This window comes from Anoplolepis gracilipes, chromosome 3 (genome assembly GCF_047496725.1).
Source record: "Anoplolepis gracilipes chromosome 3, ASM4749672v1, whole genome shotgun sequence".
In the NCBI taxonomy this organism is placed as follows: Eukaryota; Metazoa; Arthropoda; class Insecta; order Hymenoptera; family Formicidae; genus Anoplolepis; species Anoplolepis gracilipes.
This window is the reverse complement of record NC_132972.1, coordinates 6,591,506-6,614,683: the sequence shown is the minus strand read 5'-3', so window position 1 is coordinate 6,614,683 and position 23,178 is coordinate 6,591,506. Positions and strand designations below refer to the sequence as shown.

Sequence of the window (23,178 nt, the reverse complement as noted above, 5' to 3'; positions counted from 1 at the left end):
TCCGCGCAACGCGGATCGACGCTGCCTGCCCTCTGCGTGACTCTGACGTGAACCATATGTTTCAACATGGCGCCCGGCGTGGTGGCACGAGTGGCACGTACCGGAAGCCTCTCATGCCGAATCAGCTCGTAAATTCCCTAGAACGTGCGGTTTTACGGGTTTTACGATTTCGGCGGGATCAGTTGGTCGCGCGCAACTTCGGATTGTCGTTAAAAGATCCTTCGAAGATCGGCGGTTAATTAATTGAGCACGCGAATTTTGTTAATTCCAAGTCATTGTTGTTGTTTACCTCCGGAGGCGGACTGTAATCGATCACACGATGGACCAGAAATATGGTAATTGTTATCCTTTTGCTTCTCCTTCTCGAAGATGCGCAATTCCGCAAATCAAATATATAGACTGATATTTGATTTCGGTTAAAAAGAATAATGAACGGAGCATTGAATGTGTTAAGTAGACGCGATATTAATTGAGAGAATCTAATATTTATAGGATAATCATATTCTAATTTATTGCAGGTATTTGCGAAAATGCGAAGACGAGAGACTGGAGGCTATCAAAGTTAATCAAGATCGTCGATTCGGCACTGCATCAAATGTGAGTAATTTTTAAATAATAACATGTATATATATATATATATATATATATATATATATATATATATATATATATATACTAACTATCCAAAATATTCTCCTACTTCAAACTCAATCTAATATATCTACTTTGATATTTAAGTACTTACAGCACGTACACATACATAATTTAAGAATTACCTTCTTTTAAAATTATTTAATCTGTATAATTATATATAAAAAAAGTCTTTTTTGAAATTTTTCAGTTACCAACTGTTCATTTTTATTATCAAGAGCTAAATTCCTATATAAATTAAATTAGATATATTAACTATATTGAATTTATCTATCGAATTTCTTTATAATTTATAAACGTGAAAAAATTGAGATTGAAAATAGGAGGAAAATTTCGAGCTCGCTAAATATAAAAATTCAAAACTTATTCAAAGTTTGTCGAAAGAATGTTACGACATCAAGACTCTATTTCTATAAATTCGCAATTGTGCAATTTTATTCTGGCTTTAATAAACTGCGGACACGTTACGAGAACTATGCGATAATTGTTTATCAAACGATAACAAATATATATAATAATGCGAAATCAAGATATTACGTCAATCAACAATTTCGTGCGCGTGTATAAATTTATCCTTGGCAGACGCAACAAAAAATAGCGGGCCGAATAGCGTAAAAAAAAAAAAAAATAATAAACAAACGCTCGTGTGACGGTCGAAAGAAGTGCCTTATACTGAAACTTGCTGTAGAGCTTGTAAGGACGGGCGGCTCGGAGGACTGTAGTTAGCGACTATTAATATCATCGATCGGGATCGATAGTTCTGCCTGCGAGGCGTCATAATGATATGGTGGATGGTGCGGACCTCTCTGATACTCGGCCGATACGTCACGTACACCGGTAACGATGTACAAGTGGCGTCAATAATGCTCGCAAACATCGCGCCCTGTTGTACAATCTGTTATCGTTAACTCGCTCTCTCGGAAACCCCGTCTGCTAATGCTCGCCGCTAATGATCCGATATTAAGAAATAAAAAGATGGTGTTACAACGGCGCGATATAGCATTATTGGCGTTAAAATCCTTATCCCGCGAGAAAATATTCACGCCGTAAACGTCGCAAGTTTATTTTTTTTTCTTTCTCCGCGATCGCGATAAATAAATCTATATAATACCTGACGCTCAATTTAAACTTGACATTGATTTTATTTTTTTAACGCGATTTTAAAATGCCCCTCTTTAAAATAAATTAATATTTAAAATTAATGTTTTACTAAGAACGCGTACAAAATAAGGTTTCACAATCTATAGAGTTTGAAATAAGTTTTACAACTTCTTGTTTGTAAAGTAAATTTTTAATTATTCAAGTGTATTTGAATATAAAGTTTTATTTAAAATTTACTTTACAAAAGAGAAAGAATTTTACACTTATTTCTTGAATAAACTCTTTTGTATATGCGTTTGAAAATGCAATTATTTATAAATAGATTATTGTACGTTAAAATTTGTTGATGAATTGAGAAGGGAGAGTTATTGCGGAGGCAAAAATTTATATTTTATTGATTGTCGCGACTCGCGCAAATTTGTACGTAAAATCGCACGAATTCTCGCATCGTTAATGCGCGCCTCGATCGTTCCGCTCGATCCGCACGACCGACACGATCTTACCTCTCGTAAGGACCCTGTAATGCGGAATAATGGGTATCCACCCACTCGATGAAAATTACATGAAACGCTCGGACCCTCTCGTTCGAGCGGGTACTTTCTCTACGCGCGCACATCTGAGGGGCACGTACTATCGGGGCGCGAAAAACACGAAGGAAGAATTAAGGCGCTGTGAAAAGAGGATGCGCATATAACACAGTCGAGAATAATTGTTTAGTAAGTGCTAACACTGTAACTAATATCTAAGAGGATACAGATCCGAGATAACAGCTTCGTATTGTGTCGCGAAGTCGCGCAGGTGGAACATCTGTTTTATTTCTTGCATTTACATTCTCTTTTTTTGTTGTTGTTGTAAAGCACTTTGTGTCAAAAAACATGAACGAAAATCTAGGAAAAGATTTTACAGTTTTAAGTTTGATTAAATAATCTTAAATACAAAAGAAATGAAAACTATATTTCTGTGTGAAATTGATAGGCATATACATAATATAATAATATATACATAACTTATATACAAACATAACTATACATAAACATTATATATACATATACATAATTATATATAAACTTGCATCTTTATAATAATTATTAAAGTAATTAATATTAAAATAATATTAAAATAATTTTTCACATACATATATGCATTTGGAAATTGTGAAATTGATATTTTTATATCTTTTATTTAATCTGATATTTTTATATTAACAGATTTTACGAAATTTTTATGTACATTTAATTTTTGTGAAATACATTTATATTTATACACACATTTTATTTTAAAAAATATACTTTTTCTCTCTCTCTCTCTCTCTCTCTTTCTAACTATATAAAATATTATATACATATATATTATTATTGTATAATATATTCAATACACGCACATACACACATACATAAAAATTCAAATATATATGTATGTGAAATCCATTACATATTTTTTTATACATACATTTTGTAACACATATAAAGATTCAGAATTTGTACTTTATTGCATATTTTGTTACGTAACATGAATAATAATAGTAGATGAAAACGGTGGGTTTGAAAAGGTGGAAATCACCAGGTGCGTTGTTACACGGTCGGCGGCCCCACGTGGCCGGTTATTTAAATTAGTCGAGAGCAGCCTCCTTTCGAAAATTAATTGATGTATCGATTGGGCCGCAGACACATTGTATCGATGTCGGTGGTACCAAAGGTTTCAGTTCATACTATATACTTATGGCACATATCGATGACGTCGAATAATGATATCGCGTTTTTTATTCAAGCATAATAAGATGCACAGTATTAAAAATTATATATATTTTTTTTTCTTTCTCTCTATTCACCAGTATATTATATTAGTAGAAAAAAAATGTTCACTTACTATAAAAATATTATATTAATCGTAATATAATTGCTTTTAATATTATCATCACAAAGGTGTCAAATACTCTCGCAAAAACAAATGACAAGAGTTGTTATTATTATTGTATACTTATCATATTGTTTGTAGCTAAGCTTTAATTACAATTATAATATAATGCAATTTGGTGAATGTAAAACCATAATAATATGTATAGAATCAACTATGCGTAAAAAATTTCTCGCATTTAGCCGAGGACATAATCGCAAACAGAAAAAAATGGAGCGAATCCTATATACGTGAAATTCTTTGACGAATGCGAAATGTCTTTCGACATTTTTTTTGCGACAAACGAAAAGAAATCTCCCAAAAAGTTGCTCTCGTTGCATTTTTTTTTTTTTTTTTTTCATACTCGCCGGCCGGCCGAACGCAAAAATGTCGAGCGCGCGACGTGCGCGATTCGGACGGAGACGCGTCGGATAATATAATAACGAACAAGGTAGACACACGCGCGGATCGCGGATATAAAAATAAATGGCCGTGGAGAGAGTGCGGCAACACGACGCGCCACACGCAGAGACCGCGCGCGAGACGTGTTTATAGTAATGAGCCTTGTCGTTATTTGTCCAGCGAAGGGGATTTATCGAGATACCTCGTGAGATCTTGTTGCTCGATCTTCCTCCCTCGATGTCTGCTTATTTTCTTCGCCGTTCTCTGCTCGTTCTCCTCGTTCTCGCTAGGTTGTTAACCCTCCCTTTTTGTCTGTATATAGAAAAAAAAAAAAACGAAGAGTTTGATTTTATTGATGACGAAAACGTAAGGTTTATATGGAGTGTCGCGTGACATCCTCGCGCCTTAAAAATTTTAATGACGGATTCTTCGGCCGAATTGGAGGCAATATTTTATTAACTAAAATAATGAATTATTAATAATCTTTTATAGTTAATTTACGGAAATTTTTAAGACGTTTTAAATACATGCTGAATTATCAACAAAAACGGACGGTTATATATGATAATATGAAGCTAAATGTAAAAATAAAAAGAAAAGTGTTTTTATTTCCATTAATAGCTGATTATTATATTTTAATTATCCGCAATTACATTTGAAAATAAAATGTAATCTCATCGCGTAATAATGTTAATTTGCGATTTAATATCTGCATGATGTTTTTGCAACAAATGAGAAAGCTTAAACTGGAACATATAAATTATTTGTCACGCAGCTCTTCGTACAAATGAAATAATATTTATAAATCTGGTCATCTACAATGCTTTCCACTATTTATTGACTTTCCGTGGTAAAAATAAATTAATATAATTTTATAAAACGGTTACTTTTAACGATTATGTATGAGAAATAAAATATTGCGGACGATATTTTTGCTGGAAGATATTCGCCGATTTGCGGGTATCGATTATAAAATCGGGGGGGGGGGGAGGACTTGGCAAATTTCAACGATCACATGGCCAGGCCACAAGCATCAAAGATCGAGATGCGCTCGCTTGATACGAGATTATCGTCGCAATGAATTTCGCACGCGATACACTTGTGTATCTTACCCCACCTCGGGAAAGAAAAACGGCAAACGCGACGTAAGAAATTATCGGCAGTTTAAAAGATGATTTTGCGTTCGACGCTCTCTTAGCCTCAGTATATACCCTGCACTTTTAGGAACTAGCTGTTATGGTTATCTCGCGAATCACTGTAATACGCCTGTAATGTGTGACATTCCAACGAGCTTTCGATAAATATGAAGTCATTAATTCGCCATATAAAATACGTTGGCACGGAAATTAATTCTTTTAAATAGCATACTTCTTTACTATCAAAATATTTCTTACCATTTAGTTTAATATCGAGATGATACAAAAAAATTGATAGAAATATTAGTAATGTTATAACGGAATTAAATAATTATTGTTTAAACAACTGTTGGAATGTCTTCCAAAATTGTATACATTTCTAAAATATAAAGTTTAAACAAATTTATATGTTTTAGATTTTATTATTAAATGCTACGTTACTTGTGTAATATATTATTTAGAATTAATGAATTAAAATGTTTATATTATATTAAATATGTGATATAAAAAATATCATATTTAAAATATAAGGGAGAGATAAGTTTATCTTCAAGATTTGTAAGAAATATGTGATTATACGTAAAAACTATTAACAAAAATGAATAATGTTAGGCAAAAATAAATGTAAAAGAATAGACTTATAGCTAGTTTCTTACATAAAATTGCGTTATAATACACAATTTATATACGTATAAATAATTCGGATTAGATTATATAATTTATTTTAGTACATTACATATTAAATAATTTGAAATAAAGCAATGAGAAATCAATGCCAAACGTTTTACCTATCGCGCGCGCTAACGTTCTTTGACAGTTCTTCATCTATCAGTTCGCTATCGTGGCTTACAACCGCAAAGTTTCAATAATGAGTTGAACCGACATAGGTCGCCCTGCATGCACGCGGAATAGCACGCCTTATTCGTGAATAAGGTGCACGTCAACGTGACTAAAGAGGCCTCGTTACCATAATCGTTCAGGCTCGAGGTGTATTCTTAAATCTGGCAAGCCAACACCTAAACACGGTCATCATCGCTCAACGGTATAATAAGATCACATCGCACCGGGGCTCAAACGGTCCTCCTCTCATGATCCTCGTGGCCTATGATACGCGTCAGGTCAATTCAGTCGAAATGACTTGTCTCACGAGCATCATTTTTCCCAAAAACTACTGTAAAACGGGATATCATTAATGAATTTTTCTACTTAGGAATACATCACAATTTTATCGGAAATTATTCAATATATGTTTATCGTTTTAATTATGTATAATATTTAAAATTTTTTTACTTTTTGTTTTTTGGAGGAAGATAGATTTAATTCTTAACGTAATAATAAACTTTCACATTTAGAATCCAATAAATATATACTTTAGTATTTGTTTGCTTTTATTTTTACAAAAATATACATGTAAATTTTAATTAAATTTAAATAATTGGATATGTAAAAATTTATGACAATACGTATGGTACGTAACATAATCAATATCAATATTGAATAATTAAAAAAAAATTAATGTATGTATTTACATATAAAAAAGTTTGTTAATTTTCAAAGTTACAACCTGAACAATTGCCATCAAATTGTAGAAATTTATGTGCGAGTTTTATTGTTATTCTTGAAATTTGACTTTTAACGATATAAAGAAGATATAGTCTCTCGACTGAATCGGCCTGATGTTATTTAAGAGCGACGAGATGGACGAGCGAGATGATTACCAGCGGTTTAAAGATGATCCGCCGATCGAGAGACGCCTACTCGGATACCTGCAGTTTACTATACGCGCTTATTAAGATTATCCCTTCGTCGGATCACTGTAATACGCTCGTAATGTGTGACAATTCGGAGATGATTTGCATCCCTGGATACGGAAGACATAAAGCCATCAAGCGGGTCGCAATCTCGCAGCACCATCGTTCTATTAAGCGTCTTTGCAAAAACAGCAAGACGCACGTGTGCTGCATGGATCAAATTATTGCGGGTACTCCTTTTTTCCCTCGTCCGCGCACGAGTTCTTTTTTTTTTTTTTTTTTTTTTCAAATTTTATACGTGCGTCCACACACTCGCGGAGGGAAAAAATTGATTCGCGAACGGGTAGACGGAAGACCCGAGGGGCACACTATTGGCTTCGCGAAAACGATGGGGGCTCGTATAATAATGATCAGACACGAAACGCCCGGAGTTACGTGCGTAATTGTAAATTACCTGTTCTCTCGGAATAAATAATTCGTTCCGTGTGTTAAAATAACGCTTTTCTCTCTCTTCTCTTTTTCCACAAAAATAATATTTTTCAACAAAAAAGAAAGATATAACAATTTTAAATGGGTATTAATTTATTTCCTTCTCGCTTGTTTTTATATTACTGCAATATATGTAAATTTAGAAAATTAGAAATCTGACAAGCATCTCCTTTTCTATCTAGTAATTATTTTTATTTATTAAATAAGGGGCAGTCTTGTTTTAATTGTTACGTCGAAATTTAGAAAATTTATCTGTCAGTATTGCATCGTCTCGCGGAGAATAGATGCATTTTCACAAATAATTTCCGATTGAATTCCGTGCAAAAATCATCCGCTAAGTAGGAAAGGTAGTGTCGTGGGATTTCTCACGAATTGTCGAGACATAACTGGCCATCGTATTGGCCGGAGGAGGCGTTCGAAGTTGCAGGTACGCGCAGACGCGTTAATGGCAGCAAGAGAGGAAGAGAAAGAGAGAAATCTCGATGTCATTTCTTGTTTGCGATGTGTTGTTGCCGGCGTGAGATATATCGGGCCTAATGACAGGCCGCTTCGCGCCGCCATGCGGTATCCCCACGCCCAACACGAGTTGCTTTTTTTTTTTATTTCCCATCCGCAAAATTTTCCCTTCCGTTGCGCGCCACCCGAGTTTCGAACTCATTATTTTGCCTTTGAAAAACAATTTGAAGGAAAGCAATATGTATAATATAATGTATAATTGTTTTTTAATTGCGAATATTATTTCACGTAATAATTTATATTTCATGATGATCGTGTACACAAGCCGTAATTTATTCAACAATCTGAAGAAATCTCGCGTGATTAATTTATTTTTGCAATAATATATAATTTTAGCATTATTAAGAAATTTGATATAAATACAGAGAGCAAAAAAAATGTCAATCTAGGAAAGAACTGCTTGTATAACAAGGTAATATACAGTACTTATAGCGACAACGAACATAAATTAAGAGTAGTTTCTGTTCATGTCGACGCACCTCCGGCGTGCTAAACAGCGCTCGTTTATATCTCCTGTCGCTGCTTCGAAGAGTCAACGCTAAATGGATGTTCTTGTAATGAACGAGGATCGATTGGATTGTGTTCAGGGGCGGACCGAGGCATTTGACGCCTCTCGAACAAGATATATATACATATATATATATATATATATATATAAAGTACAGAGAATGATCTATGAAAATATATATATACGTAGAGATTAATAAATAAATTCAAATTTAACGGGAATGACAATATATTTAAGGAAACGTCTGTAAAAGAAAAATAGAATCAACGAAAAAAACAAACCAAATTATTTTAGCTTCTAATATTTATATATAATATGTTTAACACGATCAAATAAGATAACGTTGAAAATGTTAAAAGTCTCAAGCAATTTTTCAAATACATTAGAAGATTATGCATACACATGGACAATATTACATACGTCATTTAATCGAGCACGTGGTAATAACGGCAGCCCGTATCGGCAGCGAGGGAAAAAAATGCGCCCTTTAATGGAAGTGGAAGAGTGGTATGAATGTTAAACTGGCAAAGTATCACGTCGGTGGAGGTAAGTGGCAAGGGGGGGTTGGGGGGTGGAAAGGGGGACAAGGCGAGGAGAACGAGCGAGGGGCGCGTCTCGGGCCCTCGGGGCCCGTCATAAACAATAGCGGAGGAGTAATTGATTCTCTAATAACTTAACGCGCGCCAGCACGAGTCGGCCACTAACAGCCTTAGGTAGGCATAATGTATTATGGCTGGCAACGGCTCGGCTGCCACGCCGAGAGAAGGCTCCGACGAGGAGCATCACGGGGTCTGTTGCGGGTGTGGGGCCCCCGGAGATTTAATGCCGCGCACCGATAATAAAGCAGCCAGCCCTCGGAAAATGCCGTCGTACTCGCGCTCGAGGAAACCTCCTCCGCTCGAGATACACGATCGCTCGAGCCCCCTCTTTCGCTATTCATTTCGATCGCGCTAATCTCCCATTTTTTTTCGGCGAATTTAAGATGAGAAATATGTGTGCAAAGAAGAAAAAGGGATGTAATTTTTATTTTCAATCAAGTAGATTAAAAATGATGAATTTGATGTAGATAAAAGATACTAAAATTTAATCTAGAGAAAAACCGACTTCCATTTTTCAATAATTAAATATTGTACTTTATTAGAGTTGATGTGAAGTTCAACTTATCTGGTTCGTTAGCCTCTACAGAAGCCTATAGTTTATTGCTCGTTTATATATGCTAATTGTACCGAGAGTTGTTAAAGTTCAATAGTTGTTATTATTATCTATTCTAAATAGCAACACAATGGTAAAGTATCTTTCTGATATTACATTTTTCTACATGTTTGTAGGTTTTTCTAAATCTGTTTTATTTTTGTTTTTATCCTTTTCACTGTGATTTTCACTATCATGTTTCTATGGGTTAGGTTTTGGGCATCAATTTTTTCGTTTATTTTCCAAAAGATTATTTGCTAAAAAAAAAAAAAGAGGAAGAGAGAAAAAAATTTGAAATAGTATATTAGCAAAACTGTGATACAATTTGCTATAGAACAGTTTGTAGTAAATATTTTTAAATATAAGTTTCAATTTTCAACTTTCACCTATAATCCAAGAAAAACGTAAAATCACTACAGAGATGATATTATTGATTAACTTACTATATATATATATTAAAAATTATACTAATAAACTGACAACAATTTTATGAATAACAATTTTAACATATACGTGAAATCAATTCGCCTTCGTTTTTTTCACATTCTTTCATTACCCATAGATTTCGCTTAGACAAAAGTTGGACTGATCCCCCTCTAATCTGATATCTCTAATTGCAAGCGAAGTGCAATTTCTTTTCAAGCCGCACTGCGACATGATTCGACGCTGTTGAAGCTCCGTTCCGGACACGAAAACCGCGGCTGCGATGGGTGGTCGATCGCGCATGAATGTTTCATGGCTCCTAACTATCCACGAAAGATGATCGATGACCGGTTAGCACTCCACTCTCGCCGACCCTCGCGAGCGCATCCGCTACGAGGCGAACACCCAACACCCAACACACGAGAGCGCGTGCGGGTGTGCGCCGCGCCTGCAACCAACAGGCGTAGTTCATAAATACGCGGCCATTTGGCAGTAAATCTTGGTAGCCACCGGAGAGATCAGTGGTCTCTCTCTCTCTCTCTCTCTCTCTCTCTCTCTCTCTCTCTCTCTCTCTCTCTCTCTCTCTCTCTCTCTCTCTCTCTCTCTCTCTCTCTCTTTCTCCTTCTCCGCGGCGTTCCTCGTTGTTAATTACCGTGTTTTAACACCTAGACCTCACACTACCTTTTCGCCCCGAGCTCTTCGTCTCTTTCTCCCCTCTGCTCCCGGTTATTCTCCCGCGATTTCCCTCGCCAAGGCTGTCTATAGATACGAACCTCATTCAGTATACGGACTTATATGGCCTCGTCCGCATGGAATTTCCAACGTGGAATTTTATATGGAATTTCGCATTACGTTTAATTTGATGTTGGATAAAGTGCGGAATGCATTGCACAACTAGTTTATTCAATTTAAACACAATTTTGTCGAATATAATAATATCTCTTTGACAGAGTATATATATATATATATATATATATATATATATATATATATATATATATTAATGTGTATTTCCTAGAATTCATTAATATAATTAAAAATATATTAATAATCTCTATTGTATTATATTTATTGAGAGAAATTCGGAAGAAATTTTTTTCTTTGGCTGAAAATTATATTTTCTTATACTAATATCTCTTATACTTTCTTTTGTAGTATATGTATGTATAATACATCGCGGGTAAAAGATTGCACGAATATGAGAGATAAAAATGGATCGGAATGGAAAGTAGTAGCGAAACAGAGATTCACTTAATTATTCGCAGAATAGTAATTAAACTTAGTCGTAACTCGCATCTGACGTTTTCGGTAATCGATATTCCCTCGTTAAAAGTATCCAACCTTTGTTACTCGATATTAACGATCATAGTTCTTGTTTCACTACATGCAATATATCCATTTGATTATGCATTACTATCTGTCTGGGTAATGTTTTCTTTTTTATTTCCCTTTACTACATTATATGTACCTATTTGTAGAATCTCAATATCTTGTTTTATGGACAAAATGGAATAAAATAAAGAGAGAGGAAAATACACTTCTATAAATATAATTTTATCGTGTAAGCATAACACATTTCAATTATTTATATACTCACACATATCTACATCAAATAGCATGACAATGCCACATTTAACTGATTTGCATATTCATTACTAGCTGTTTATAAATGTTTTATTTATATATATATTGGCTATATCGCATTGATTTCCGCAGCAATCGAGTGATCGTAAGAAGTGACCGTATTTATGTATTAATGATAATTCAAGTTTCAACATTTTTTTTTAAAGAAAAAAGGATGCGAACTAGACCAACTTTTGAAGTATTATTATTATTATAAATGTACTATCATGAAAAATCTCCAGATTTTACAACGATTGGATCGCAATATTCACAAATTTTGTCAGTTGTAAAACAAGCCGTCGGTCGATTGTTTGCATGCAGTTACCTTACAGCCGATATAGTCAATGTATTTTGTTTTCCAACGAGAGTACAGAAAATAAAATAACGTTTTTGTAGATCTGAACTCGTGTAGAAATATATATATATCAGGATTAATCTGCCTAACCATTTTTTTTCCTAAAATATCAACAATAGAAGAAAAAGATTACTAGCAATAACGAAGAAGACGCGATTTCATTATTATATCAATCAAGTCTTTTATGTTATATCGCATTTAATAATGTGCGATTATCTACTTTTATAAAAATTATACTTATTAAAACGTTTTTATTTTTTTGTATTCATCTTTTTAACACAAATAAAAGTATTTAAGAGCACAAATTTTTTTTATGCTCCAACATTGTAAAATACGAATCTGGTTTGGAAAAAATAATTGTATACGACACTATTATCCCGACTAACTATATTCGCAAACGTATTCCAATTATTATATTAATATATGTGTATATTTTATATTATATATATATATATATATATATATATATATATATATATAAAGGAATATATAGATATAAAAAATATAAAAGCTGATTTACATTTTGTTCTGTTATAATTATTTTAACATTGTAAAATACGAATCTGGTTTGGAAAAAATAATTGTATACGACACTATTATCCCGACTAACTATATTCGCAAACGTATTCCAATTTTTATATTAATATATGTGTATATTTTATATTATATATATATATATATATATATATAAAGGAATATATAGATATAAAAAATATAAAAGCTGATTTACATTTTGTTCTGTTATAATTATTTTAAAGATATATTGATATAAATTGAATATTTCTTAATTTAAACTTTTTTAATATACAAAAAAATTTTATAACATATATATATATATATATATATATATATATATACACGTATACAGAAAAAATTATTCTTAAATTCTTCACAATTAATTATTTCGTTACAGGAATTAAGACAAATTAATAAAATTAGAGAAATACGTGCGAAATCGAGTAATTAAATATAAATCTTACAATACGGAGAATTGCAGGAACTATGAAGAAATGTAGCAAACGTTGCAGTGAAAGTTGCAGTCGACGTTGCGGTAGACATCCATCAATTTCACGTGTATCTCGATAATGGAAACTCTGCCGGACTACATCGGCTCGCTCCGCGGATTTTTGCGGATACTCGTGAAATTTATGGCGCGGAATATTTCAGTTCGCGCAACACAATCCTCGGCAGAGTTTCGAATATATTAGGAGTTGTACGCGGGGTGATTGGGAGGGAGGTACGTGTTGGCGGGTGTATATGTGTACTGCGTTCGCCATGCTGCCGCCACGCTCGACAGATAATAACCGAGTGTCTCTCGTATCTCTCTAATTACAAACGAAGGGCGTAGTGCTGTGGGGAGACCTCCCTTTTTGGCGATCCCGCCTCGCGCCGGATATAAGAGATAAGCATCGATGAAGGTGCGAGATGCTAAGTCCGCCGGCTACTTTAGTCGATTTCGCGCCTCCAATTTGCATTTGTAGTCCAAAGTATACCGTTTAACTTACAAGCCAAAGAAATCAAGGTACTCGTCGATATACATTAGGATTTTTTTAAGTAAAAAAAATTTCTTATACAATAATATTGCCTAGTAAAATAACAAAAATAGATGAAATCCTTTTTTTTTTTTACAATATGATATAAATAATATAATTGCAAATTGAATGATCAGATAAAAATATAATTTAATTTAATTTTTTTTCTTATAAAAATTAATAATATCTATAATAATATGTCTAAAATAATAATAGATTTTAATAATTAAAATAATAATAGATTTAATAAAGATATTAAATCTAAAAATAAATCTAAAGTAAATAAACATATTTACGAGAGATTAATTAATTTACGAGAGAAAGGTCAACCGACACATTGATGAAGCATTAAATCAAATGAAAATAAAAGCTTATACAATGATGATAAATCGTAAGCATGGTACTATACATAAACGCATTAAGCGATACATGTGATAATGACCATATTCCTCAGAGATTTAATAAGTCGCGCTAAAACGGATCTCGTGCGATCTATCGATCGTGTCGTGCACCGTCGTCAACACCGTATATTTCGAGAAGCCCCGTGAATTTCCGGTCGTATCTTGGCGTAATATCTTTCTCTCTCTCTCTCTCTCTCTCTCTCTCTCTCTCTCTCTCTCTCTCTCTCTCTCTCTCTCTCTCTCTCTCTCTCTCTCTCTCTCTCTCTCTCTTTCTCTTCATTTTCGCCTCCGCAATTCGCGAACGAGTATATACGAAGGAGAGAGAAACAGAAAAGAAACACGCGCTACACACCCTATAAATACGAGCGAGTAATTGATTCAGTAATAACTAACTCAAGCGAGTCCTTCCTCCTCCATCGTCGACCTTTCTCACCCTCTTCCACCTTCGCGCATAAATATGTATGCAGGCAATAATATAAGCAGGCGCGCGTTTCAGAAGAGACGCCTTCCAGGACCCTGAGGTGTACTATACGTCACATTCTTTTTCTCACGCGTCACGACGCCGGCGCTGTACATTTCTCACGTATTTACTTTATCTATTGTCCATTTTCTTATACTCTTTTAAACTGAATCTTTTCAAATGCTCACTGATTAAAACAATGGCTACAAGAAGATTTCACCAAAGCTCGATACTTGTGTTTATCTAGATTTAGTCTTGTCGTCTCATATTTTGTCTCGATCGAACAATGCGACAATTAAATCAGTCCACAACTTTTATGTAAGATCTATTTTGAAGTTACTTTATTTTCTTTTTTCCAGATAGCTTCGATCTAGAGTATCTGAATTAATTTTAATCTATGACATATGTCTTGCGAATGAAATATTTAGAAATTTCACGATAAACGATCGAATCGTAACTATAACGCTAAATGGCAATTAAGTAAGGACCGAGGGTTAAAACGCGTGTGCACGACCCACATCTATACGCGAACCTGTCGCGTATCTACAAACACCGCGAGGACGTGCGACGGAAAAGTTGTTAATGCGTGCACGGAAGTTTTCCGTAACCGATACCTGGCTCTGATTCTCCGGTTACCGGAGACCGGAGCAGAGCGCACTTGGTACCGCGAACGTATGGTACCGTGAACGTCGTCCGGTCGTCTCGCTGTTCGAACACGCAATTTCGTGGACCGATCCTTCTCTTTCGCTGTGTTTGTCCCCGATATTCACTGTCCGAGTTTGATTTCTGCGCACCGCGAATTTCTCTCTCGAGCTCGCCCTTTCATCGCGATCGAATACATAGAATTTTTTATCTGTCCGATTCAACAACTTTTCTCAAAGTAATTGAAACTTATTACTATTATATGACTTTTTTATTATTGAAATATTCAATAGAAAGAGAACAAGTTTCTGTCAAGAAAGCAGGCCAGTTATAGGTATCTCTTTTTCAAGATTAATTGTTAATTAGTTAAATACGTAATAATTGCAAAAAGGGTAAATACTTAATAATAAGATATGGATATGTTTGCGTTACATAAAAAAAAATTATAATTACGTTAGGTTACATATTATATAATATTAAATAAAATCTCATACATGTCTTTGAGTAGAAATTTTATTCATCTAATTTTTATTTTATTGTTTATTCTCATATGACTGATATAAAAGCTTTTAATAATTCAACAGTCACGCTTATATGCATCTGGTTAGAAAAATAATTAATAAGTATTGGAAAGAGTCATATTTTACCTAATTATTAATTTACACGCGTAATGTTTGAAATAAGAAAAACACATCGCGAACAATTCTATTGCGCTGGATTAATGGCTCTCAACGAGAAGACCGGCAATAACAGCGCAACAGCCGGCCAACAGGAGCAAAAGGAGGACCACACCTCCTTCTCGCGCCCCTCGAGTAAGTAGGTAGTCGGCTATTTATGACTATTGCGTCCTGCCCACCTCGTTTCATTACCAATGCATTGCCGGATGCCAGCGGCGGCGTGCTGGTCCCCAAAGTCACGCGACCATAATGCGCCGACTCGTAAATGCGCGCCGCGACGCCACCCGGGAAATTAGATTTTAGATTACGATTTGCTCTGTGGCAAGATTTTGCGAGGCTCTCTCGTAAATTCCTCGTGTAACCCGATTACTCGATTTTACGCAGAATATATAAAGACCGAGAGATTTGAGTGTACAAAAGATATTAATAGTGCAATCGGCACTTCAAAATAAATTCATGCATCAAAAAATGTAAACAAAATTATTACTTGTAAGTATCCATTAAATTGCAAAATATAATTTGAAACATGTGTACATATATTATTTACGAATGTGTGATATAATATTAAACTGAAAAGTGCATTTACGAGAGGGATATGTATATAATAGAAATAAATGATCTAACTTATAAAAAGTAAGCCGACCTCACACAAAAATTTTTTGTGTGTCTAACTTAACGTACACTCAAAAAAATATTTTGCTAATGTAGATAGATTTCTAGATGTCTCAATTAAAATTTATCGCTACTTTTTGTACCCTCTAGAAAATTTAGATCCCATTGTCAAATATTAATCACAAATATAATTGTCCTTGACAATAGGTCTTAAAGTTAGGCATTACAGAAAAATTTTCTGTCTAAATTACACTAATAGTACAGGTATAAAGTCTGTCTCTATCATTTAAATTGATTAAGTGTAAAATATATGCAGTATCATAGTATTTGCTAATAATTTATCTGTTTCAGTTAATTTTTTGCACCTAGAAAACTTTTGTTCAAGTTTGTTTACAGGATCATTTTTTTGACTGTATGATTAGTAATGAAAATAATTACTAATGAAAATAATTTTGCCTCGAAACAAATCTTTATACATCCAAATTATTATTACACTTAATATATTACGTGTGTCTGCGTTCTCCTTTAAACATTGTAATTAGAAAACTCGAGCTCGTTTTATTCTGATTGCTATGTTTCGATGCAAGACATTGAAACATATGGGATGTATAAGGTGCGTATACTGTTCCGCGTTTACATCGTGAAAGAAGGTGTCTAACGGGGAAATTGGACAGCGTAATGGGAAATTCGCAGCACGTGATCAACGCGAGAAGCACGTGTCGGCGGCCCATCATGGGCGATTTGGGTTTTAGATACCACCGCGACTCGGCTGAATAGAAGGGTAGGCGAAGGAAGAAGCCACGTGGTACGGGCACCGACACGCGCTCAATCCGCTCGTCTTAATGACCCCCTCATTATTGTGTCCCGACAAATTAGCCTTGTTATTCCCGCACCGAGTGCATGATTCTCTCTCGCAAGGCTATCCTTCAATCTTTCGCACGTCGTTCTTGCCCGTCAACATTAATATTATCTCGAATCGAGAAAAAGTAATAATCAGGAATAACCTTTGAAAACTCTAAACTCTCGCGGATTTTCATATATCTTCGTCTTTTAATATAACCAGAAATATCAAGTATATAAATTTCAAAAGTGTTTTACAAATGTCTTTTATTAAACAATTTATTTATATCTTGTATTTGCTTTAACAATAAGAATAATTCTAGTATATTACTATTTATATTTCAATTCGAATCATCTTGATTTATCTTTGAAGAATGGGGAGAAGAAGAGAGGTATAATATATAGTTGCTAGAACAAAATAGTTAATTGAGGGAGGATTATGGGTGGCGAGAAGATTATCTTTCTTGTACGCGAGACATTTTCTCGGTACCGTGATCTCGTTACGCGACACCCTCGTATTTATCATCCTTTTACAACCTCCAGCGCAAAGCATGATCTATGAGAATACAGTGCACGCGCGGATTGTCTGTACATGCACGTGGATCAACACGTGGCTAGAGGCGACGGGCCGATAATAGGTTTGGAGAAAGCCTGTCGATCATAATCGTCGATGCGCGACAGACTGATAAACAACGACTGCTTGCTAATCTGTCTTATGATTTTCTATCTGTGATGCGAAGAGAAAGTGAGACAGATACACAAATAAATATTGCATGTGCTTTTATTTATTTAAGTAAAGATAATTGATAAATTATCGGCGATTAAATTAAATTATAGGCGATTTTTACGCTCAGAAGGAGGTAGAATCTTTTACTTAATTATTACATATTAATTTGATAAAGCCCAAGAATACTTTTGAAAATTCTGCCAAGAGCTACGTAAAATTACACGTCATTTTCATTATATAATAATAAAAGTCGAAACTATTAGAGCCTGGGAGAAAGACATTGGTCCATATTACTCTTTTCGAAGCACGAGGAGGTTAACGAGAACGGAGTCGGTAATTCGCGAAAAGTGCACTTCTCTCGCGAAAAAGCCGCGACGCGAGGCGACTGACGCTCATCCCGCGGACATAATTGAGTCCTCCTCCGTCTCTCACGGAGCAGTTAGGCGCTCCTTCCCCGTCGACGAGCGTGCGGAGAAAAAGGAGATTTGTCTCTCTGCGCGAGCACTCCGGTGGATTCGCGGATGTGTCCACGGGAGAGGACGAGCCGGTTGGCAGAGGGGGTGGCAGAAAGAGGGACGGGGGCGGGTAAAGGGGCTCTCACGTTACCGACGCTGCGGCCGGGTGTCGGGTTACCTCCGACCTCATCTTCCTCGGTGCCTCCGCGAGTTTGCCACCATCGATATCGTCCGTCCGTTCGTCCGTGTGTCCTCGCGTCTACCGTCCGACGCTCCCCGGCGACACCGATTTTTGACATCCTCCGCTTTTTTGCCCAAAGTGCAGATCTGTGTGAGAACTTAATGAAACTTAAGCTTCAGAGCCCTAAGTCTGTCCAGGTGGCTCGCGGAATAATCTCATTCGGAGAGACGAAATTATATTACAAGTTGCGGAAAATCGTTATCTTCGACTCGTATGGAAAAATGAATGTTCGAATTAAAAACAACACGAATTTCCGTAGAATTTCCGACAATTTTAGGATTTGTTTTGACCGTAGCGTTAGTAAAAAAAAAAAAAAAAAAAAGTTAACGAAAATATGAATTAAAATTAAAAATACAACGAAATATGCATCTGGTTGCATCCGTATCTATTGCATGCATAGCATATCATTTCAAATAACGATTACGTATTATACGTTATAGATCAACAGCCATAACGCTTATCGCGTAATTAATTGTCTATGACGCGTATGCGTTTAGAGTATGTTATATATGCGAATGAAAATCATACGCATCTATAGGTTACTCCTGTGCTTGTTTACGGAAGGAAGATGTATGTATATTTAGGGGACGATACGCGTATTGTCGGAAAGGGTGGGTGTTTCCCGTTATGGACACCCCTCGATGTCGGTATCGATTATACACCCTCCGACGTACTACAGGGGTACGAGAAGCGCGCGCGGTGAAGCGCTGAAGAGAGGAACCCGTTTTAATTATCTACTGAAGTAATTATATATAAAAGGGCTGCGTATACGTATGTGTGTGTGCGCGCGTGCGAATCGATAAGTCAAGGGCAGGAACATCGCGAAGCCGAAAGTTTCCGGGAACGAAGATACTTGTCAGGTTGCCGTAGATCGTTAAAACATATGAGTTGCCAAGAATCGATGATGGGAGGAAGATATCTAATATGCAATTTAGATGCGAATGCGCAGGAGTACTTGAAGACATTATACTTAGACATCTGATACAGATGTAGCTGAACAAGAATCCATCTATCCAGGATTTTTATTTTAGGACATTTGATATTTCGTTTTTAATCTCCCTCGATCCTTCCTCTTCAGCTTTTACGATCATCTCTCTTTCGGTTTCGGTATACTTGTATTAGATATATACAATGCTCATCGCAGAGATAAGTCTTAACATTCCGAGTTTACATTCAAAAAAATGATCTTGCAACTTGAACAAAAATTTTCTAGGTGTAAAAAATTAACTGCAACAGATAAATTATTAGCAAATACTGTGATACTGCATATATTTTGCACTTAATCAATTTAAATGATAGAGACAAAATTTATATCTGTACTATTAGTGTAATTTAGACAGAAAATTGTTTTGTGATGCCTATCTTTAAGACCTATTATCAAGGACAATTATATTTATGATTAATATTTGGCAATGGGATCTAAATTTTCTAGAGGTATTGTTAGAATATTGCTACTAGAAATTCTATACGTGACAAACAATATTCTAACAGATACAAAAAGTAGCGATACATTTTAATTGAGGCATTTAGAAATCTATCTACATTAGCAAAATATTTTTTTGAGTGATACGTTGTTATTGAAGCTGAAAATTACGAGAACGTAAGAATGAAGCAAAAATCTATAATTTAATAAAATTCATGTTAGATATAAAGAGCCTATTTAAAATTTCATATTTTCACTCTTCAATTATTTCTTGCGTCTAAAGATAAAAATTTCCAAAAATTGAGAAAAAGATCAAGATTTTCACAAATTCTCCTTTATAGTGTATAAACAAATAAAAAAATTCACTTGGGTGAAAAGGGAGACAAACACTTTTCGAACGGCGAGTCCGATCTGTCGGCGCGCAAATTTCAGAATTCACGCACTTTTCGGGAATAATACAATATAATCCCACCGACGGAGAAGCGGAGAGACGGATCGTAGGAAGGATACAGCGGGGGAGGAGTGGAAAAAGCGAGTGAGACAGAGGGAGAGAAAGAGAAAGAGAGAGAGCGAGAGAGAAACACGGGGTAATTTAACACCGGAAGCGTCTTGAGCGTGACGCCACCCTGAAGGTGCAGGATACGCGGCATGGATAGGTAGGCAGAAGGTGGGGCGAAGAAGGTGGAGACGACGGCGATGGTGCAGCCAGCCGGTGGGAGTCGGTCGCTACTCGAGGCCGCCATGCAAGGCGCGCGCGAGCTTCCTTCGTATTTCTCTCCTCTATATCTCTCCTCTCCCCTGTCCTCCCTTTGTTCCGCACAGGCTTTCCCTCTCTACCCTGTCTTTCGCTTCATATCTCTTTTTTTTCCTCTTTTAATTAGAACAAGGTGATTTCTCTTACTCTATATTCAGTACTTTTTCACCTAGTCTTAGAGATTATTTTTCAACGCATTGACGTTATGAGCTCGCGTTTTAGAAACAATTTTTTTTTTTATTTTGAAAAAAGGAAGTACTCTTTTTGATTAAGGAAACAAAAAAAAGGAAAAGAAACTTTTTTTGCTTATCAATTTTTTCGGTTTTCTCGATTCTCCATCGCGATGCATTTATCTCTATTCTAAGAGTCTAATCAATATTTTAATCTAAATCCAAACCTTAGCGTGAGAGGCTTGTTAAACTGAATAGAATAAATAATTGCAACTTTGAATAATCACATCAAACAAACCTTACAAACCTAAACAAAATCTCTTTTAATATATTAAAATATACATCAAAACTGTGTCTCGTTTTATTTTATTTTTATCACACATACGAGACAGCAAATTGACAACGTTCAATAACTTGATTTTAAAAACTTCGAAATTAACCGATTCATTTATACGACGATAGCTGTTGTAGTAATCGCAATCGATTACTATTATTTGTATTGGCTTCACAGTTCCTGAATCAACAATCTCTATCAAAAATCCTCCCTCTCCTTTTTTTCTAACTAGCTCCCTCCTGACATCTTCCTTATTTTAGATCACCGCATCGACGTTGAAACACTTTTCTCTATTCTCTCCCGCTGTCCTCGTCCTTTTGCATCGGTGTGTGGCCGGTTTTACAACGTACACGCTTGCACATAAGTACGCACCTACTTACGTCCAGGGAGATTGAATTACCACCGCGAGCCCCTATGTGTGGCAAACTCTCTTACTTAACCTACCGTCTGTTCGGAACTGTATCGGTACATTTTTTTCTCCACAGGGTGTCCCGCAAACGGGACGGCCTTCTTTAAACCAGGTACGCAGCTTGTCACGCGCGAATGCGCGATCGTTTTATGAAAAGTTAGATCTACAGACATTAACGGTCAATCAGGCTAACGTATAAAATCAGACATTCGTAAGACTTGTGTACCGCGATTTTATAGATTCTTTTGTATTTTAAAATTTATTAACATATATTACGTATATTTAAAAAGAAAAACATTTTTTCTTTTAAATTAATAATTTTAAGAAAATAAATCACGATATCTAGAGTTTTGTTAGCCTACAATTAATTTCGGAAGGATTTTATTTTCAATGATCACACATATATACATCGATTTTTGAAATTACTGGTCTTTGATAAAAAAAAAAAAAAAAAAAAAATTGTTCGATCATCGAGTTTCGCGATGCATTCGCGCGAGAGGACGTCTAGCGTATCGCGTGCAAGACGACACACGAGTGTGATGGGTTAAGGTGTCTCAAGCGGAACGAAAAACAAGGTATATTTTTTTATACTCATGGGGGGTCACACAGAGGGGGATAGAGGGGGAGGCCCGCCCACATCGCGGCGCGAGGAGGGTTTCCCTTCCCTTTCCTCGATCGCCGAAATCTCCGATCTGTTAGACTCGATAAGAGACCGCCGACCGGATATTTATTATTTGTAATTTACATCACGAGGCACGCCTCGTTAGTCGCTAAGTCGCAGGGACTAGGGCGTACAGTGAATTTCACGCATGTATGTACACGCATACACGGAAGGCTCACTCGATGTAAAATTTAAGTAATTTTCATTATGACTAATTTTCGATGATTGATTGAAATGATTTTAGATTGGTCATACATTTTATAATTCTTATTAATTTTTAAGGGAATTTTCTATTCAACGTATTGGATATTTGGAAAAAGTATAAAAGTGATAAACTTATATATTCTATTTATAAAAAAAACAATTTTTTTATATTTAATAAATATAATATACATGTAATACATATTTTCCATTTATTAAAAATAAAATATTCTATAATAAGAGATAAAAAGAGATTGTCCAAAATATTAAATAAAGTTTAAACTACGTTATGATATATAAGTGCGTTTAATTTACATGACATGAAACGCTACAATTAGAGAAACGGATCACGCGAAGAGTCATTATATATTTTGTGCTGAATACTATGACACATTTAGAAATAAATTATGAATTTTTTTTAATTAATAAAGGATGTATACAAAATTTATTAGTAACAAATATGTACATAACGAGATGTGACGTGTAAAATGATAAATAAGTTCTATTTAAAAGTTTATCGTGTATTATAAACCATTTAAAGTACTTTATCACGCAAATATATATTTACTATACCAGAGTTATCTATCAAGTCAGCAAAAT

General features: G+C 35.1%; 1 long non-coding RNA gene across 2 annotated transcripts in view; it reads left to right on the top strand.

Moving 5' to 3' along the window:
* Positions 1 to 23,178, top strand: part of LOC140663978 (uncharacterized) — a 47,845-nt gene that overhangs the window by 15,858 nt on the left and 8,809 nt on the right. The window contains exons 1-2 of one of the 2 annotated variants that reach the window (XR_012046366.1): positions 82 to 335; positions 519 to 597. This is a non-coding gene — a long non-coding RNA (uncharacterized lncRNA). Of the gene's footprint in view, positions 1 to 81; positions 336 to 518; positions 598 to 23,178 lie in introns of those variants that run through there. The other variant, XR_012046367.1, reaches the window with a different exon arrangement.